The sequence below is a fragment of the Anopheles cruzii genome, chromosome 3 (assembly GCF_943734635.1).
Source record: "Anopheles cruzii chromosome 3, idAnoCruzAS_RS32_06, whole genome shotgun sequence".
Lineage (NCBI taxonomy): Eukaryota > Metazoa > Arthropoda > Insecta > Diptera > Culicidae > Anopheles > Anopheles cruzii.
Genome location: NC_069145.1, coordinates 13,543,727 through 13,563,507, shown reverse-complemented (window position 1 = coordinate 13,563,507; position 19,781 = coordinate 13,543,727). Strand labels below are relative to the sequence as shown.

General features: G+C 50.2%; 4 non-coding genes across 4 annotated transcripts; 1 reads left to right on the top strand and 3 right to left on the bottom strand.

Annotated features, from left to right (window-relative positions):
• Positions 1-1,079: 1,079 nt before the first annotated feature.
• Trnat-agu (transfer RNA threonine (anticodon AGU)) lies at positions 1,080-1,153 on the bottom strand. Its single transcript has one exon. It is a non-coding gene; the product is annotated as a tRNA-Thr (tRNA).
• Positions 1,154-1,530: 377 nt separating this feature from the next.
• Trnat-agu (transfer RNA threonine (anticodon AGU)) lies at positions 1,531-1,604 on the top strand. Its single transcript has one exon. It is a non-coding gene; the product is annotated as a tRNA-Thr (tRNA).
• A 336-nt stretch (positions 1,605-1,940) lies between these two features.
• On the bottom strand, positions 1,941-2,014 carry Trnat-agu (transfer RNA threonine (anticodon AGU)). The gene has a single exon. It is a non-coding gene; the product is annotated as a tRNA-Thr (tRNA).
• A 392-nt stretch (positions 2,015-2,406) lies between these two features.
• Positions 2,407-2,488, bottom strand: Trnas-uga (transfer RNA serine (anticodon UGA)). Its single transcript has one exon. It is a non-coding gene; the product is annotated as a tRNA-Ser (tRNA).
• Between the last annotated feature and the right edge of the window lie 17,293 nt (positions 2,489-19,781).

Genomic DNA, 19,781 nt, shown 5'->3' with positions numbered 1-19,781 from the left:
CCGCGTTCGTCGTTGCTTCAGACTGTGCCGAGCGAAAAAGGGCACCTTCATTTTTCTCGGGCGTCCGCCCCAGCCGGGAGAATGCGAAGCGTTTGGTTCTTTTCTCGGTCAAACGACGGTCGATGTCGTCGTTCGTCGAAGGCATCGTCTTCAGCGGTGCCCCGACGGTGCTCCGGTGTTAGAGTCCGGCTGTCTGCGTCTGGTTTGTTCACCTCGAAGTGGAAACCCCTCTGCAGAACGTCTTTACTTTGCAGCGCAGCCGGGCAGCCGGGTCGCTTCGCTGTGGAAGACGGCGGCGGCGGCGGCCCACGAAGGATGATGAACCGAAAAAACGGAAACCTGTTTCTTCGCTGGAAGACCCAAGGCACTTACACCGAGCCCTCCCGACTGCTGCGATCCACTGCCGTTGCTTGACCTTCTCAACCGGCGTTGGTTGGTGGCTTTGGGGGGGAGCACTAGCGTCTTCGAGTTCTCGGTGCAGCAGCGAGCGGAGCCACCAGCATGTTCTTTACCTTCAAAAAGACGAAGCTCGATGGTCAAGGCAAGAAGCAGCCGATAAAGTTACCGATGTACAAGAAACCCGCGCAAGGTAAAGCGTAGTGAAGGCGATGCCGTTTATAAGCGTCTCGTTGCGGTACGTCCAACAATTTGAGACCAACTTTTGGCAGCATGTTGTTGCCCGGCAGATGTGTAGCTGTTTAGATGCACCAAACTTTCCTAGGTTATGGACGTTACTGTCCTACCATACACTAGTGGAGAGTGACCTAGTCGCATGTGATTAGAACAAAGCAAAGGTCGCAGACGGTTAAAATGTAGTTTGATTCGATGTGCCTGTACATGGTATGTGAAAGGGGGGTTAACCGGATTCGTTAGATCGATATCATCGAAAGGTTGATCCGGGCCTTCTAATCGCAGTAACACTTAACTGAGTTGGAGCTGACGAGACATGAATAATTGAAGACTCAAGTCCTTCTTTCTCTTAAAGTTTTTTGAAACATCAAAAGTGTGATCCGACAAGAAAAATCAAAAAATTTCACACATCCTGCGAAGACAGGCACAAGTCGAGTCGAGAATGTGGAAGGCTCCGGCGAGATTCGAACTCACGATCTCCTGTTTACTAGACAGGCGCTTTAACCAACTAAGCCACGGCGCCAGTTGTGGGCTGGTGGGCGTAGTTAGTCATGATATCCTACTGATTCAAACAAGAATTTGTACATTTTTGGTATTTATATTTCAAATATTGTTACAATTTAACCTGAAATCAATAAATCAGCCACTAGTATATCTAAACTAAGTAACCAAACAATAACTCAAACAGCGGTTAATCTGGAAATCGAAATTAACATTTTAATTCTATGAAAAATAATTTCTAAGTAGCAGCCCAACGTTGGCATTTATTCCACACAGTTTTTTAAAGAAACATAAAATGATCCATCCAACATTTTATAAATATGCTACGATAGTCTGTGTTAGGGCTCATAGGTTCAGCTCTTAGCTTCATAAAGCTATCTTAAGGTCTCGTAATCAAGAGGCGCCGTGGCTTAGTTGGTTAAAGCGCCTGTCTAGTAAACAGGAGATCGTGAGTTCGAATCTCGCCGGAGCCTACGAAATTCCCATCAACTCTGAATTTCAAGAAACTTTTTTGTTTTTCTAAAACTGCAACCTTTTTTTGTTTGAAGTTATTATTTCGAGTTGTAAACTTGTTAATGCATATGTCTTTACGCATATATTCCGATATTTTCCAATTTCAAATGATCGTTAAATGTGTTTGTCTTTGCATCTGTTGATTGTCTGCTTGTTCTATTAAACCCTTTGTTGTACTTCTAGATTCACATTCGACGAAAAGTCAGACATACTGTTCTTCATTAATAAAAAAACATCGATGTATTTTTTCTCTTTTTCAGTCGGAGAAATCCGATGAAGGGGATAGGAAATACTTAAGGCTCCGGCGAGATTCGAACTCACGATCTCCTGTTTACTAGACAGGCGCTTTAACCAACTAAGCCACGGCGCCATCTGTGTGTGTGTGTGAACCACTTAACGTTACTGAACCACTGACTAGCCAATACATTAATAATAAGTTCTAATAAACACAAATAGTGAACGATGCTTTGATTATTACTATCCATTTTCTTCCTGAACGTATTTTGAATATGTTCTGATTCAATAACTGTTTGACTGGTGAATCCCTATCAAGAAAATAATCACACAGCCGGACAAAGAGTTTTTGGCTAGACATGTTTGATACGACTGTAACTCTTAATGAACTTACTCGCGAAGCCTAATATATTGTACACCGTAACCAACTCACCATCGGGAAATATTAGGTAAATATTGTCTAAAATATTTATACTCTTGTTACGAATGAAAAAAAAACATACTTTTGTTAAAGAGAACAAAAATTTTCGCTGTAGACAGGATTCGAACCTGTGCGGGTAGAACCCAATGGATTTCAAGTCCATCTCCTTAACCGCTCGGACACCACAGCAGATGTGTACGGGGTGCCACAGAGAGCTACAAATACAAGCGCCCCCTACTGGTGACTGTTTGCTATCGTTTACGGTTTACAGTTACAGGGAATCAGATTAACTTCAACTTCTGAGCAGTCAGAGAACCAACGAATAGTTAAATCGCTATTCCCAGTATTGTATACTCTTCCGCTTAGTTGACTCTTTCGGTGCTGCAGGGCTTAGCATACTCTTTCAATAGGAAATGCTGAACCACAATTATAACCTACCATTTCTTTAATGAAAAGTCGTAGTGCAGTAAGTTGCCTTGAAGTTAATTTTAATTTGGTATGAGTCTTTTACGAAGGAGTTAGGTATTTAAAAGGAGTCACTGCTCAACACTTACGATGATCTGCGGATAAGTGACGAGTCGAGCTGCTGTCCGCTCCCTGGGGCCGTTTGATCAATTCTCGGACAACGATAGCCCGTGATGGTGCGTGTTGAAACGCATGTTGCTGGTGGCGGAGTGAGCCATCCCCTGGTGATGTATCGATGTTTGTCCACGATACTTTCCGGCCTGTTTTGACACACACAGACGCGCCATTATCTAATTTATTTGGGTCCCTCCTGCTTATACCTTTCGCTGGTTCCACGATTTGTTTTCTCCGGGGCCCCGAGGTCTCCGGGGGTCTCGGTTGTTGCTGACGGTTTTTATGGGCCTCATAAACATAAGGAACGCCAAGCATTGGATCGGTAAGCGAACGAGGAACGATGAGGGAACCCGTGTGAAGATGGGAGCATAACGACCACAAGATGAATGCTTTCTTCGCCACTACAGACGCACACGGCACGGGGTGTGTGACAATACGGTCCCGGAATGGTTTAAATATATTTTGGTATTATAATTTGGGCATTGTTTCTGAGGGGAGTTGTTGCACCGAGATGACACGGTACGTGTCACCCGGGGGTCAACCTGAGGAGGTCAGGAAATGGATACGTAACACAGGGTGTAGGGGTTTTGGGGCGGCGGGGGCCCTCGGAAGGTCGGTTCCCATTTCCGATCGGCGGCGACGGCGAGCGACTTCTGATTTGCATTTGATCCATATGTTGTCACTCGACGGAACGGATCGATGGAAAAACGATAGACACTTCCTGTTTCGCTTGTCACAAACGTGCCCGACCGAACTCACCGACCGGCAGCGGAGGAGGGAAAAAGTCGACATCCGTCGACAAGCGGGCGACGGTTCGAGTGCGTGTCTTCCAGCGACAATTTCACATCGAGCCTCTCGAGGCTTTTAAAACATAGTCTCGGTGCACGGAGGGATTTTTTTTATGGGAGTTTTGGTCAATGGGGTCCGGAACACCGAAAACGGAAACGATTCAACACGGGGGCCTGTTCACTTTTTGGAGTGACGACCGTTTGAGCTTTGCTCAATTGAATCGTTATTTTATACTTCAGAAACGTATCCCCTACGCCACGAGGAACATGCCCCTAAAGTGCCCTAAAGTTTATTTGTAGTGGGTGTATTTTAATTGTACTTAAGCTTTTCGATTTGAGTTTTAATTTTTTACGCAAACCCCGAAGAAAGAGAACGTATTGACGAACATGTTTTACTTGTTGGGTTAAAGCACCGCCAGTTCAACGTTGATTTTTCTTCCGAACTTCTTCTTCCGGAGCGCCAACTTCCGTGCCAATACTACTTCTCTTTCTTTCTCTGTCTTTCTCGCTCTCTCATTCACTCTCTCTCACCTTTATCGTTTGTAGCATCTTAGTGAAGAGTGTCTCGTGTGTTGTTGTCGGGGGCTCCATTCCAGTTCAGGTTTGCGCGGCCTCGGTGGAACAACTTTTAATCAAAGGCGCGCACCACCGTCCAACGATGATGTTGCCCGGGCTGACTGGGCGAAGAAAACTTTTTCCCTGATGAATTGTTTGGATTTTCCCGCAAAAAGCCCTGCTCTGCCCAAAATGTGCGCTAAAAACCGGAGCGACAGCGAGAGAGAGAGCGAGAGACAAAGATAAACGATTGGCGTCCAACAAGTCGTAACTTTCGTCCCTGTTCATCGGAGGCATTATTTCCTTGCCGTGAAGTCGGTAAGGAAATACGCCACCCCACCATCATCATCGTCGTCGTACATTACTCGCCAGAGAGCGAGGCCGTAACCGAGAACCGAGAGAAGAAAAGAATGTGCGGAAAATCGAGATTTCCCGAGGCGTCCGTTGACGTGCGGGGCTTGTGATGCGCGCCGAGCACACTCCATCAGGGCGTAAAGCATAAAGCTGCGAGGTTAGGTAAATGGGAAGACATTTTTGGTTTCTTTTTCTCTGTTTGGGTTGGCTCTTTGTGCGGCCGCCAGGCCTCTCTTCAAAACGCGGCGCGAATATGTAACACGTTCCACCGGCCACTGGGTGGGTTTAAAAATATTTCCCCAACCGGAAATCTCAGTCCACTTTCGCGCATTGATTGGCCAAATACTCTCCCTCTCCGCGCGCCCGTTTGATGGTGTTTCAACCAGAGTGGGTTGTTCTGCGAAGTGGACGAAGAAAAAAAAAACGGCACAACGCATATTGCCCACAAGTTCCTCGGCCACCCAACAGAGAGACACGGGGGTGGTACTTCGGTTAATTTATTAGTTGCGGGCGGGCGGAACGCAACGAACAAGGAAAACTATTTTCAGCCGCACGACTAGTAGTATTTATGGGACGCGTATTTATGGAATCGGAATCGGTATTGGTTTGTTTACACTTCGATATTGGCTGGCGTATTTGTTTTTAACACTTCGGCGATGATTCAGCCCGTCGATGGCCGAAGGAAGAGCGAAATATTTTAATAGCGGCTGCTGCTGAAAATAATAATGCACATAACTCTCGACATTATGGGTAGCACCGCGAGGCGTTCCAAGGTCTCTCTGGTCTCTGACACAAAAATCATCGTCGTTTATTGCTAGCCACACCAGTCTGGGACAATCGCTGCGCACAAACTTCTACGAAGGCCGAATCCCTCCACGACGTAATGCAATGAACAAGGCAAAGAAATGGACAGCCTTGACATGCATTAGAGCGTTCCTAGTGCCATGCCTGTTACTTTGCTCGGTCAAAATTGCCAACTAGTTTCTTCGGAAGGTCCAAGTGCTGGCGCTACTGTTCCCGAATACAGAGGGCGCAGCTCATAGTGGGCTATTCCATACCAACTCACCAATACGCTCTGGAAATGGATCGAGTAAGATCTAAAACTGTCAATCGACGATTTTGGAGCACTAATTCTTTGATTGTGTTGATGTATGGATGTGGATCAACATCAGTGGATGTTCATGGTCGACCTAGCCGTGCCTGTTGAATATTTTGTACCACTTATAAAGTCTTTTTTTCGATAGAGCTTGCCTTTTGCAACATTTCCACCCTTTTTGGCAGCAGAAATTTCATGTTGTTGTTGTAGAATAGTTTCGGATATCATGAATACCGTAGAATTAAATTTAAACGGTTTACAAAAGGACCAGTATCGCGTAACACATATTAGTATTACGACGTATGGTTTGGCACAGATCTGGGTGATAGTGTGGCTAACTTAGAAATTAAAAAAAGTGTCCTTTTTGGAATCACAAACCAGTTCGACATCAAAAGTTTTGATTTTCCCGGCCATATTTTTAAGGATCTAAGAAGCAAATTGTGACTCAAACGTCTCACAGAAGGCATTGGAATAGAAGCAGAACAAGAGCAACCATAGTGAGGACCCAATCGACCACTCTCGGAGCAACCCCCGGCATTAAACTGGAATTCACTTACACAGACAAATCAGGCGAAAAAGGATTCCCTTAATGCCATTTAACACCATCCGTATAGCTCTCGTGGATATACAGTTACAGTAATAGTAACAACGGCACGGAAGTTTTGCTAAAAAAACTGGTGTTTACTTTGGCGAATGACCCACCGTACGACTGCACATTGTTTTCTACCCTCTTTTAGGTTGTATCTTTGTTTTATGAATTGTATAATGAGGATGGTGTGGGCCACTCGCTTCCACGGCAACGCTCTGCCCCTGGCGGCCCCTCGGTGAGGGGCCCGTCAGGTCCACACAGTCTGCCAACTGGCCAAAAAGATTTGCGCAAAACGACGCTACCGTCGCAACCACCGGCGGCAAAGCAACAGAGTCCGCTCGCGCCGGCAGAGAGCAGTCAAGGATGACGAGCGTCCTTTCGGAAGCCCCCACTCGTGCGCGCGGCGCGGTGGTTGGAAATGGAAAACGCAAATATGATTGCGTGATACTTTGTGCCGAGAAGGGCCAGAGTGTGTTGTGTTTGCACACACACACACACACACACACACACACACACACACACACACACACACACACACACCACACACACACACACACACACACACACACACACACACACACACACACGCGCGCGCGCGCACGCACACGGTGGTCCGTCCCCGCAAGTTGCCGTCACCCCGTTGACACTCTCGCTCAAGATTGGCGCCGTATTCGAGAATCATTCCGTGCCACTTATTTGCAGCCGTCCTCGTTGTTGCCGCTGCTCCTCTGGTTGGCCATCGAGTAGTGTCTCCACGGAGAATGGACGAAACACCCTACTCAAGGAAGGAAAACGAAAAGAAAAAACCGCTACTGTAGGACAAGCGGCGCGGGGTATGATTTAGTTGCAAATATGTTTGTGAAAATAAATGAAAATCTACAAAACTCCGATCCCGGTTCCGCCGTCGCTGCCCGCCGGTCGCGCCGCCGAACGCGGAACAAAGAATGGCCGTAAAAAGAGTGGCGAGAAAATTTTTGGGCGAACGCTCCCGGTCTGCCGGCGGGAAAAAGGAACCCCGGCGAAACTTTCGGCCGTGCTGAGAAGGAGACACGCGACGATTGGCGACGCAACAGAATGTCAATGATGCTGATGATGGTGGTGATGGCGTCGCCAGCCTTGTTGGCCATGGCCGCCGGGGAAACGGATCGAGGAAATCTTTGAGCAACAGCGAACTAGTAAGTCGTGTGCGGGGGGCCTCGGGCCCGGATTGCGATTCCCGCACGGCACCCACAGCCCGGTTTTCGTTTCCGTTCGCCTACGCCGTCTAGGTCCAGTTAATGGACCAACTAAAGATCGAAGGCTGGAGGACTATGGTCTATTTTATTAATTTTGTTTGCCTGTCAGCGTGCGTAATGGTCTTGACTTGAATAGGTTTAATATGGGTTTAATAGTTTTAGTGTTAATACACACACAACATTTGGGACACGTTGCACGTCGATGCCGATTAAATGCGGAATGTATCGCATCCGGCGAGTCGAAGACCGTGGAGCAGGATTCAGGACGGAGATTTAAACTCTTGACAGGGACACGGACTCGGCTGGGGACGTTGACAGCGATGCTAGAGGTCTCCGTGTCCTTGAGAGAAAGAGAGTGAAGAAATGGTCACCCGAGAGAGAGGGTTAGTTTTATTTCCCTTCACCAGTAGCTCCATCCGCCGGAGTCCATGTGTTGTAGTAATCAGAAACTACTCCGTATCATGATGTCGGCGACAACGACGACGATGCTGAGCTTCACTACGGCACGAGGACCTCGAAAGGACTCCCGGTGGGTAGAAAGAGAAAGGCGACGGGCAGACATTGGTCTAGCGAAAGGCCAAAGCGTTTGGCGTGGCGTGTACGGTGACGACTCTGCTGCTGGCGGTTGGCTCGCTGCCAACGACAAGTAGTGGCCGCCCCGCGGCCCCATACACGGCATTAATCAACTCGTTTCAGGTCTCGGTATCTCGTGTGTGCACACCGCTCCACGCGTTGCACGTTGCTAATTATTGGTTTCGATTCTTTCGGCTGCCAGGTTCTTGCAGGAGCCGACGACAGACAGAGGAGGAAAGTGTTGTGACCGGGTCTGGGCCGGGGCTAATTTGGAAATGGAACGCTCCAGGGCGAGGCCGCCGTAGAAATGTATTAAATCATTGCTGGGTCGGTACTGGGGGGGGGCTTGGTTTTATGATCGGAGAATGAATATGTCGATGAGTACTAGATTAACGGCAGCCCATTTCGGAACTAATGTGTCATTCGCAAGAACTCGCTTTTCTGTGTGTTTAAAGGTACACAACAAGGTGTGTATAGAACAAGGTCTGTATGAGAAGGTATAAAAAATGGACTTGTTGAACTTACTGACAGGGAAATTCCTGCGGACCTGGTAACTCCATAGTCTATTTCGTAAACCACAGGTTTACCCCATGTCCACTGCAACGACTGTACGATTCCCGAAGGTCTACGTCTGGGCGAAGCGGTAGCGCTGCCCTCCAGTTTCCAGTGCTGTCGATAGAAATAGAAATTCTTTTTCCAACCGAACGGCCACACTGAACCTGACACAAGCCATTGTGAGATTAGTTTCTGCCAGCTTGTTGTGGAACGTCCCGATCGCGGAGAATAGCGTACGGAAGAAAACTTATCTGATGAAGTCCCAAGTCGAGTGGCCAGCGTGTTCCTTGGGACTCAAAATCCGCCCAGAAGACCCCGCAGCTTGCTTTACCCAACAAATTCTGGTCGTGTCTGGACCGGCACGAGGGCTTTTCATTCCAACTAGAGTTATTAAAGTAGGGCCGCGGATCCGCATCGCATCGAACTGTCAACAGTTGGAAGCGGATCAGTTGAGGAGGTTCGACGGTTCGCTGGCACCACTTTCTGCTCTGCCACTCTGCTGCGCCAAATCAGCCTCATTATTGGCAAACACTGGCCGAACAGTGGATGCGAGCCGAACCGAGCCAGACATCGCCTCCTACAATTGGCGTACCATTCGATTCGGCGCAAGCAAAAGACCGCGCTCCGGAAAGGGGTGAAAATTATGATCCTTTCTTGGCACGACGGGGGCACGATTTGGCACGACACTCGGGCGGCGTGGCAGACAATTTACTGATGAGATGAGATGCTTGTTTGTGACAACCTGGGGTGTCCTCGGCGATGGTGTTGGTGGCCCGCAAGCCAGCGTATAATCCAGTGTCGTCGTCTCGGTCGCGGACTCCGGAGGGCGACTTTTCCTTATCGGCTACACAGTTTCCATCGCCGGGTTTCGGGACGGCACTGGTTGTGACTGGTTCGGTCGGGAAGTCGGAACTGAGCACACACACACGCACGTGTAGAGCCCGGACCAAAAGTCCAGACAAATTTACTTTCTCTCATTTTCAATTCTCCCGACCCGACCCGGCCCCTTCGGAAGCATCATAAAAACGATAATAAAAACCCAAAGTCCTTCTCGGGTCGTGGGTGCGCGGGTGTGAAATTATGCTGCCTTGTCGCCCCGTCGACGGCGGCGGCGCATGGTCTTAATGTAGTGCCATCCTTCTTCGCCCTTCGCGACCGCCTCGCCGGGGCCTGATGTCCCATTGTTCGCCACCGTTCGCCGTTCTGTGGACGAGTTGGACCGAGTCGCGCTATCCTGTAGATGTCCTGTTGCTGGGCCAAAAAAGCACGCCAACATACTAGATTGGATGGAGTTGATCGGAGCTGAAAAGCTGTACGGCGTGTGTGTGTGTGTACGGTTCAAAATTCTCTACATGCTGCTCTACTCCGGCCGGCAGGGCAGGACTACCGAGAGGCCCTGCACGTACACAAATGAGGCTAAGGATGTGTGTTTTTTTGCTTGTGTTCTTTCCCTCTCGGCCCACTCGGATGGGACGGGAAAATCAATGGACAAACAACGTGGTGGTGAAGATGCTTTGAAGCGATTGACTGACTGGGAAAGTCGACAGAGGGCGCGAGCGAGACGGCGGCCCGTTGGAGCGAGTCCGAAGCCCACTCGCTGTGTGTGTGCGTGTGAGACAGCGTGTGGGAGCGAGCGAGCGAGAGATAGGAGGCCGAGGCCGAGAAGTGAGAAGGATCGAGGGCGACTCGACACCGCCGACCAAGGGTCCTCGTTTCGGGAAGTTGGTTACAACCTTACAGTTTATTTCATTTTTTACGAACTCTCTTCCCTGTCGTTAGCATTACTGCTGTCACTCGCTCTCTTTCTCTCGTTACCTGTCGCCATCTCTCTCGCACGCACTGTCACGACCCTCCGCGTTTGGTGGAGAACACTTTGACGAGGGCCAGTTTGAACGGGGACTTTCAACGCCAGCAGCAGCAGCAGAGGGTTACACGAGGATATCATGCATGGCAAAGTATAATCTTGGCATATCGTAGATAAAAGATTTTTTTGTTGGTCGGTTCTCGGTACCGGTACCGCCCGGCGACGCCCGGCGCCCGTTGCTGGCCCCCTTTACCCGGAGGGTTCTTTCTGGTTTTTGCACACGCAGACACGCAGACCTTTCGCATAGAGTTAGTGAGGAAGTTTGTGTTGTGGTGTTTCGCACAGAGAGAGAGAGAGGGCGCAAAAAAGGGCAGTTTTCCAATGACTTCCGGTGCGATCATTTGTTCCACGCTGGGGAGGCACCACACCACCCAGCAGCAGTTGCGCGCTTGTAATCGCATTATGAAATGCGCAACACTTTCTTGGTCACGTACCCCCGGGTCTTGTCTGATGTTTGGCGGATGTGAACATAAATTTCGGTGGCTTTTTTCGTTGCTGTGGCGTTACAGACACAGGACCGGGTGCCTCGCATCAGGCTTATGTTGAACGAATTGCTAATTCCAAATTGCGCTCTGCCAAAGGTTGTCGGCTACAGCCTTTTCTTTTTGGTTCTGAGATACACAGAAGGAGAGAGAGAGCAGATTTCTGTGACACTTCAGTTGAGAAGGATCCTTTGCTCGAATCGCTTGTCCTTGCGGCTTTCGCCGGAGAAGGCTTGGGCGGGACAAGTAGGAAACTTCTAATCCATCTGACCGACCGGGCTACGAATCTATTGGCCGCACGTTGGAGTATCATTCGCTTAATGACGTCCTCAGCGGACCATGATAAAGAGAAGGACCCGCGAATGATAGCAAATTTACTCCAGTCCATTGCTGACGCACCATTTTACGTCGATTTTCAGTTTTCCGCTACACTCGATTCTTCGCTTGGGTCTAATCTTCACTTCCGCCGGTCGCTGGCCGCCGTTTTACGATTCAATTCCCGTAATAATCTTTCTTTCACTTCCGGACCCGAACCCTGCCCTGTGGCAAAGTTGACCGGGTCTGATCCGACGAAGGAAAATCGCTAGAAAGCCACCGGTGCAAATCAAGGTTCATTTTTCCGTCCACCAAGTCCGCGCACCCAAAAGTTGGGTAATCGGGCAACACATTGAAGCGACATCATGGACACACTTCCTCTCTCGCTCTAGCCACCAGCACCAGCCGGCTTTGGCATATTTGGCCGTGTGAAAATTTTCCTCCTACCGTGGCGCGGGGGGTGTTGTTTCCATTTTTCGGACGCACGAAATACCGCGAAACTGCGTGGAAATATTCGGACGGACACAAAGAAAATTCAAATTCATGGCGCTGCGATAGGGCGAGGGCGACTTCGCATCGTCTTCGAGGGACGATAGCACCACCATCGTCCAGCATCGTGGCAGCAGCCTGACCTCCGAGCGGCAGTGGTGCTGGCCTTTTTAGGCCGAGGGCTAATCGAGAATTATAATTTAATAATTTTCACTCGAAACCCACCTTCTGCTGTCAATATTTATTACTCATCACCATCAGCATCATCGTCGTCGTGGGCAGGTTGCGGTCCGGGCGGGAAAGGAACGACTTGGGCACAGCTTTCGTAATAAATCCGCTTTTTTTATGGGCGCCACTTCCGGTGCCTAGATTGTGGCGCGGATTTCCGTCGGCTGGCGATGATGATGAAGATTAATTTGTTTCTAATACAATTTAAATATAGCGAGGCAGACAGGCCGACGACGACGATGGAGCAACCGCTTCGCAATCTTCGTTCGCGCGAAATTCTTGAGCTATGCTGGAAGAATATTAAAAATTCTTCTTCTCATAAAGCACGGGCACGGACCCGGTGAGACACTGTTTTAATTACTTAACAATAAAGCGAAAATACGAAGCGGAAGGTCACATTCCAAGAAGAAACGCATCCCGCACTTTCATTCGCCGGACTGAGTGACGCGACCCTCTCTGCCTGCTTTCAAAGGATCATGCTGCGAAAAAGGAAACAAGGGACAACAACAGTCAAATCCTTGGGGCGCGCGTGAAAAACAAGAATTCTGTTTAATGCCCACCGGCATCATTTCCGAAGCTGCCAACACACCGGCCGACGGCGGCGCTGGCTAGCCGACAGGGATAAGGGATAGCAGGGATAAGAGGCGAGCGTGAGCTAGTAAGTGAGAAAGAGCAGCGCACTGAGCCGCGAGTGAGATGAGAGTGGATGAGTTGAGGATGAGATTTTTGTTCCTGTCTTGTTGGCAATTCAGTTTGTTTTTTTGGGCCCGTTGTTTTGAGGAAACGCTATTACTCCTTCAAAGTTCACGTTGGCCCATAAGTTCCACTCCAGACGCACCAGACAAGGATGGTGCGCATTCTCTCACCTCGACCGCAGGATTACCAATCGCATTCTTGTATCATTGAAGATAATCCTTAATTCCTGAAGCCAAGCTGTTTAATTAGGGGACCCAAGAAATGGGTACGCTTCGAGTACGGATCGGGTTAGCTCCTTCTCATGGGCATCATCAGTGTCAACGTCCTGTTGGGTTAACCCAGAGGATCTGGAAAGAGCCGAAAAACCCCCGACTAATGCCCCGACACACAACACGGACACAACCGAAGCCGGATCCGGTAAATTGTTGCCCACCATCATCATCGTCATGAGCGTGTTGTGTTCAGGGAGCCACCAGGTCCGAAATGGGGCCCGGGTTCAAGATAAATGATATTCCGCTTTGGCCACGCTTGATTTGCTGCCTTTCGGCCCTTGTACTCCTGTTTTTTGGCGGACAGTAGCTGGAGCGCTGTGCTGTGTAAACGCAGGAATGGAAGAATTGTTGATAGTGGATCGAAGATGCTGCCGCAAAGACGCCAAAAGATGCGTGTAAAGACCGACACAGAGACACCGGTCCGGACGGCACGGACAAGAATGCAAGGAACACACACACTACCCAGGGGACACACGGGGCCTTCATTCCGATTCCCTCTGCATTGCTTCGCGGCGGCCGACGTGAAATAGATCACGTACGCAGCTCACCGTGAGTGTGAGGAGCGTGCACGAGGAAGGCTCAAGTACGTACTCAGTGAGCCGCCAACGACTCCCGCGCAATGGAAGGATGAGCTGATGATGATGATGATGATGGCTTCACATCCTCCCGAAGAGTGCGACATTCTCTCTCTCTCTCTGCCCTCTCTGTCTCACTCTCTTTCTATTTCTATCCCGCTCTTGCTGTTCGACCTATCGCTTGCTCTTTCTTTCGCTGGTGCCGCCGTGAGTTTGGTACGTGCTCATTTGTTCTCATCAATTTTCATCACCCACCACCACCAGCCCTCACTGGCCCACCTCGGCCAACCCTACCCTTACCCCTACACCCACCCACAACCGGCGGCTGGCCTTTCCGCACGTGCTTTGATCTACGGAGGTTCTCGTCCGCCGTTTACCACTGCCGGGTTCTCCGGTTGTCTCTCGGGGCTCTCGATGGTTCTCGGGCCGGCCACCGAAGTGAAACGGCAAACCGCTCTCTCTTTCTCTCTCTATCTCTCTGTTTGTCTCTCTCGTGCGCGCTCACTCTCTCTCAGACTGTGTGTGTACACCTCATAAAATATAATCTTGTTTGGAATATCAAATGGTGGTGTGTGCGCCTCAGCAGTCTTCTCTGCCTTACGTGCGTGCCACTGCGCTGCTGCTGTGTATGTTGCGGGTTCCGGGCTTGCGTTTAAGGGGCCCCTTCCGCACCATCCCCCGGGGCACCTCGTTTCAGTTTCGCTGCTTTTGGGCGGAATCCAACCCAAAAAAAATATTGGGAAACGAAACGGCCCGAAGAAGAAAGGCCCGCCAACAATGACAGTGAGACCGAGAGAGTGAGATAGAGAGAGCATCAGCATGAGCCCGAAACGGAATGCGATGTGGAGTTTTGAACGGCTTTGTTATTCCATCGTTTCTAACTCGCCAACGCCGCGGTTTTGGCAAATTTACTTATGCAATCTGCTCCACTCCAGAGCAGTTCGCGGTTCGATTTTAGTTGATCAAATCAATGCTGCGCTGCGTCAAAACGGACAGAGGACGGTTCGAGACCTCCACTTTTGTGATGATTAATCAACAAACAACAAGCCTTCTGCTGGACACGCCGGCGGCTGTTGAGGGAAAAAGAGTTCAACCACTTCCTGGACACTGCTCCCTAAGGTCCTTGGGGGCTTGTTCCTGTAGGAACCTGCCGTGTGTTCCATAAAATCGGGCCCGGGTCGTTGTGTCCCCTCGCACTCTCTCCCGCTCTGTTCCACTTTTATATCGCTTCCTTTTATGAGTTTTGCTTTCACCCGCGTGGAAAGCTTGTTGCGGGACCCTCCTCAAAAGCTGCCTCAATGGCGCGTGTCCTTCGCGGCAACGACGTTTATGATGGCACCAGAACCACCACCGTCGGTTTTATCACCGAATCTGTGGCAGTAAATGTTGTTTTCATGTGAAATTGATTTTAAAATGGTTTCTTGTTAACCGCGCGTCCGGGTCGCACCGGCGTGTGAAGGTGGTTCCGGAACGACATTGCGCCAATTTCGGTTCCGTTAACTGCGACGAGCGTGTCGTGCCGTCTTCTCGCCTCGCTTTCCCTCGAACCGGGCCAGGGGCCCGAAAAATTTTATAATCGCAACATGTACCATCTTTTTCGTTCGCTCGTTTGCAGGCCACGCTCGCCGAATTGCACCACGGGAACTGATTGGCAAAGCGAATTAAGCATCGCAAGATTAATTTATTGGACTGTCCACACAGACGGGCCGTGGGTCGGGGTTGTCATAATTAACATTCAGCCAGGGGCAGGCCGGCCGGCCAGCCGACAGACCGGGAGATACACTTTGTAATCAATCTGACATTTCTCCCACATCTCGTCGTCGCCTGTCGTCGCGGTCGTGACGCTCGTTTTGGACGCCTGGACCCCGAACGTCCTCGAGAGTCCTGTTGCGCGCTGAGGTGAGATAATTTTATTCATCATGGTTTTGTGTGTCTTCTCTCGCTCTGGGGTCCCGCTCGCACCGCAGTCAGTCGCTCGTGAAGAGTCATCAGCACGCGCGTCCGTCCGTGATCGGTGGCCACAGAGTGACATGTACCGTGGCGCGGGATAAAGTTTTCCGATCTGCCTGACAGGTTTGATCCACGGACTGTGTTCCGTTTTTATTCTCTCACTCTCTCATTCAGTATTTGGTCTTTTTCTCGTTCAACTCGATCTTTATCTGACCCCGATGGTGCTATCGTCGCTGGTTAAACGGATGAAACACTCGATGGCTTTACCTTTTTTTTCTTCTCATGCTCTTTCTCGTTCCGTGTCGACCAACCGGCCCCGTGGTGGTAGCGGCCAGCAAAAGCGGCAGGGAGGCTGGCCTGGGCACGAGGAGGGGGTACAAGAGAATATTTTATTACCATCCGTCGTTTAACAGATTTATCATCAGGCCCGCGAGGGAGAGCGAGCGTTCCACGCTGCGGAGCTGAAGCCCTTGGAATCGGAAGCCACCGGGCAGAGGATTATGCGAGCGAGCGAGCGAGACGGAAAAGGGACACCACATAAATCTTGTCCCATTTACGGTCGTCCATCGGTCCGTACCCGGTTCGCTCACTCCCTCGAGCACGCGCTCTCTCGCTCACCCAAACCCTCCGGTCGCTCCGAATATGCTGCCGAAGGTGGGTTGGTTGATGGGCGCGGGTCGGTCGGGGTGGATGGTGGGACGCGCGTGATGTGATGAGTGTTTGACATGCATATTTTCTGTTGTTGCGTTTGTTTTCGATGCCCCTTCGATGGGCCCGTTTTCCCGGGCCCCGGTGGCGGTGGACGCGCGGTGTGGGGCCCGCTTTTCCCGCTTGCCGGTTTTCCTCGCCCGGGTCCCCGGGAAAATTCGGGACCAGCTCAGCGGGAAGCTCGTACGGGGACGAAGCGGGACAATGATTAGAAAGCAATTTCCGATGCGAGAATTATGCTGCCCGTCTATTGCGAAGGCAAATGATGACATACCGTACACAACACCTGTCCTGGCAATCTTGACTCGACGACGGCTCTGTAACACGATGGCTGTGTCGCTTCCCCCACACAGCGTCTTCCGTATGAAGTGCTTCCCGCTCGGTGAAGAGTGTAGTTTTCCCTTGGCGGAAGAAGTTTCAATGTTTCAATTGCTGGGAAATCGCTTTCAGCGCGCTCCCAACCAATGTAGGGGCCGCCACCGATTGACATTTCCTCTACCGGAAGAGGGGCTTTCTTGGACGCTCTTAGACTTGGGGACACACCAAGGCCGGGGATTTTATGACTCATGTTGACTTGACTTGTGTACATAAAAGTGCTGCTTAACCCTACGGAGTACTGGGCGCATCGCATGTCGGGTGTTTTTTTAAGAAAAGGCAGCATATTATGCCGTTTTGGTTTCCAGAGTGGTAATAGACTGTAAGGTTCTAGAAAGTGTGACCGCCCAAAATGCCCAATACCCCGGATTGGAGTTTATCCCGATCTTGTATGTTTAAGGCAAATTGCGCCCGAGTGACAGTTGTACGTCAAATTGTTCATCAACCACAGTGGAACCGATCAACAGATGGCGCACCAAGCGTCATCTGTTGAACAGAAATTGGGCGAAATTCGACTGGAATCCGAGCTGAAAAGTTTTACTAATCTACTGATAGATGATGTGAGTGCACTTTTAATGCCTAGAAAGTGAACAATGCCGTACCCGTTAGTTTTTATAGACGCAGATTTTCGTTGATACGTTCGTACGATTTCGTTCGTACGATTCGTTCGTTTGACGATGATATGATCTGATTAACGTGCCTTGAAGCGCTGTTACTGTGTCCTTTCGACTTCATTCCACTAATTGACTGTTTATTGGTGCTTAATTTGCCTTCAATTATTCTCGGTGTCCCAGGCTGAGCTTTGGAGTTCTCGTTTTTGCACTTCAGTCGATCGTCCTTTTCCGCCGTTTAACATTTTATGGAAAATCATAAAGCTACCTGTTTATTGTGCATCACTTTGCATATTGTGCCGAGATTTGTGTCAAACTTAGTAGTGAACGAAATATACAAAATGACATTATATGTACCTCAAATATATGTTTCTCAAATTAATCGAATATCGCCCAAGTTAATAGGAATCGTTTACAATGGCCACACTCGTACAAAACCCCAATTGTAGAGCATCAAAACAACAAACCTTCAGTCTCTGTTCAGTCAGTTAATCTGCACATCATCATCAACATACTATCATCGTTTTTGAATTATGTGTTCCAACCGAACCGCTTACTTCGATAGTTCGCTGAAGCTGCTTCATCACCCCTTAACCTGCTACCCCTGCTGCACCCGTCAATTGCTTTCATTTACTCTTGTCGCCTACTTCTCCTTCCCCACGATCTCTGACGGCGAAGGCGACGGCGAAGGCGACGGCGACGGCGGCTGTGTCGAGTGCGCGTATCAATTCGGTTCATTAAATGTTTACACACGACGCACTTCTCGATGGGATGAACGGCGGGAGAAGGCGACACTGGGGGGGAGCAAGGGCGAGCGGAGCCCCGGGCTATGTCGCGAGGGCTTCCGGGAAGATACACCGCCGCCGCCGCCGACGAAGGTGGGAGAATGGCGCAAAGGGCGCGCAATATCACCCACGCCGGCGTGAGCTGAGTTCCTCGGGTCCCGTTATGGGTGTGTTGGTGCCGAGATGGGCATGTATGCGTGCAGCAAAGCAGTGTGTGTGCGTGAGTGGTACACGGTCGGCTGGGTGAGTGTCCTTCGTGCACGACATGTTCACGCATGCGCCGACGTGAGAAGTGAGTGATTGTTGGTGAGAAAATAATGTCATCCGCGTGAATCCCGAACGATCGGCGTTTCTCTCTTTCGCTCTTTCTCTCTCTCTGTTCCGTTCCCTGTTGTTGGCCCATTTGGTTAAGTGCTATAATAATGCTCGGTAATATTCCTGCCACTTCCCCTGGCCACCTCCTCAGCCGTCCGAGCATAAAGTCAGAGGGCGGTGAGAGAGTGAGAAACTCGCTCTGCTCGCTCCGCCGGCAAGACAAGGACAGTCGACCGGGGACGGCGCATCCTTCGTCCTCACTTCACGTGCAGAGCGCGTCTGTGGCACCCTTTTATCCGGCAGTTGCTACAATCCGGCGGAGACGGATCCTGCGGACGAGTGGTGGAGAAAGGTGCGAGGGGCTCCGTTAAGCTGTGTGTTCGCTCGAATTACAAACCGTGTACGTGGCCACCGGGCGGGACGGGAAGCGGAAGTGAGCCTTTGTTTGGTTTTGCGATTTTTAAACACCGGAGGCCGTTGCCGCTGTTTGGCGCACCGTTTGATTAACCCACAGCCCGTTAGTTAATTAATTAAATCAATTAAAATTCGATCCGATTGCGCCATCGAACGGGGAACGGAGATAGCTTAGACACTTTGACGTATGATGACAAATGAACCTCTAAACGGGAGGCCCACTGCCGGAACTATTTTTGCCTAAAAACAACTCAAGGTTCGGCCAGACCTCGAAGCTTCGCGATGTTTGGAACTCTTGTTAAACGCGAATGTGCGATGAATAACGTGCCTCCCTTGCCGGGTTGCCGGTTCGCAATGCACAACATCTCCATCCGGCCATCAAACTAATGTTATGACTAACGGAAACGGAACGCGCAAACCAGCGAGGTGGCAAAATGGCACGGCTTTGCCCGCCAAACAGTCATTTAAATTAATTTCACCCTCGATTACGTGCGGCCCTCGACGGCGGCGGCGGTGTACTTGTCGGGCGAAGAAAGGACACATCGCCCGAGCCCGAAGGACCTACGCTACGCACCCTAGCTACTGTAGGGGCGACATGCCTACAGTTCGCGCCACGTCGGCCGGTTTCATGATTTTTCTTTCATTTCGCCAACTCCACACCACACGACCTTTCTTTTCCGACCTCTCCCAGGAAGCCCACATACTAAACCGCCTACGACGGGCAAGATAAGGGCGGTGCGGCCGTACAGCGAGATAGGATTAGATTACAGAAGGTTTCGGTGTCGTCGCATTTGCTACTCCCATTGGGTCCGCGGGCGAAAGGTCGCCCGATATGGGCCAGATGATCCGTCCTACGAGACCAGCACCCACGGAGTAGCACCTCGTTTGGCATTTAGTTTTCACTGTCATGTTAATCATATAACGGTGAACCATTTGGCGGGTTCACTCTCGTCGGTGGGTGGCTGGTTTTCACATTCGTTATTCACGCGTTTTTCACCACGCCACGATGATAATTCCTTTTCTACTACAGAGTGACATACGAGAAACAGCGCCGATAGAGAGAGAAAGAGAGAGATCCC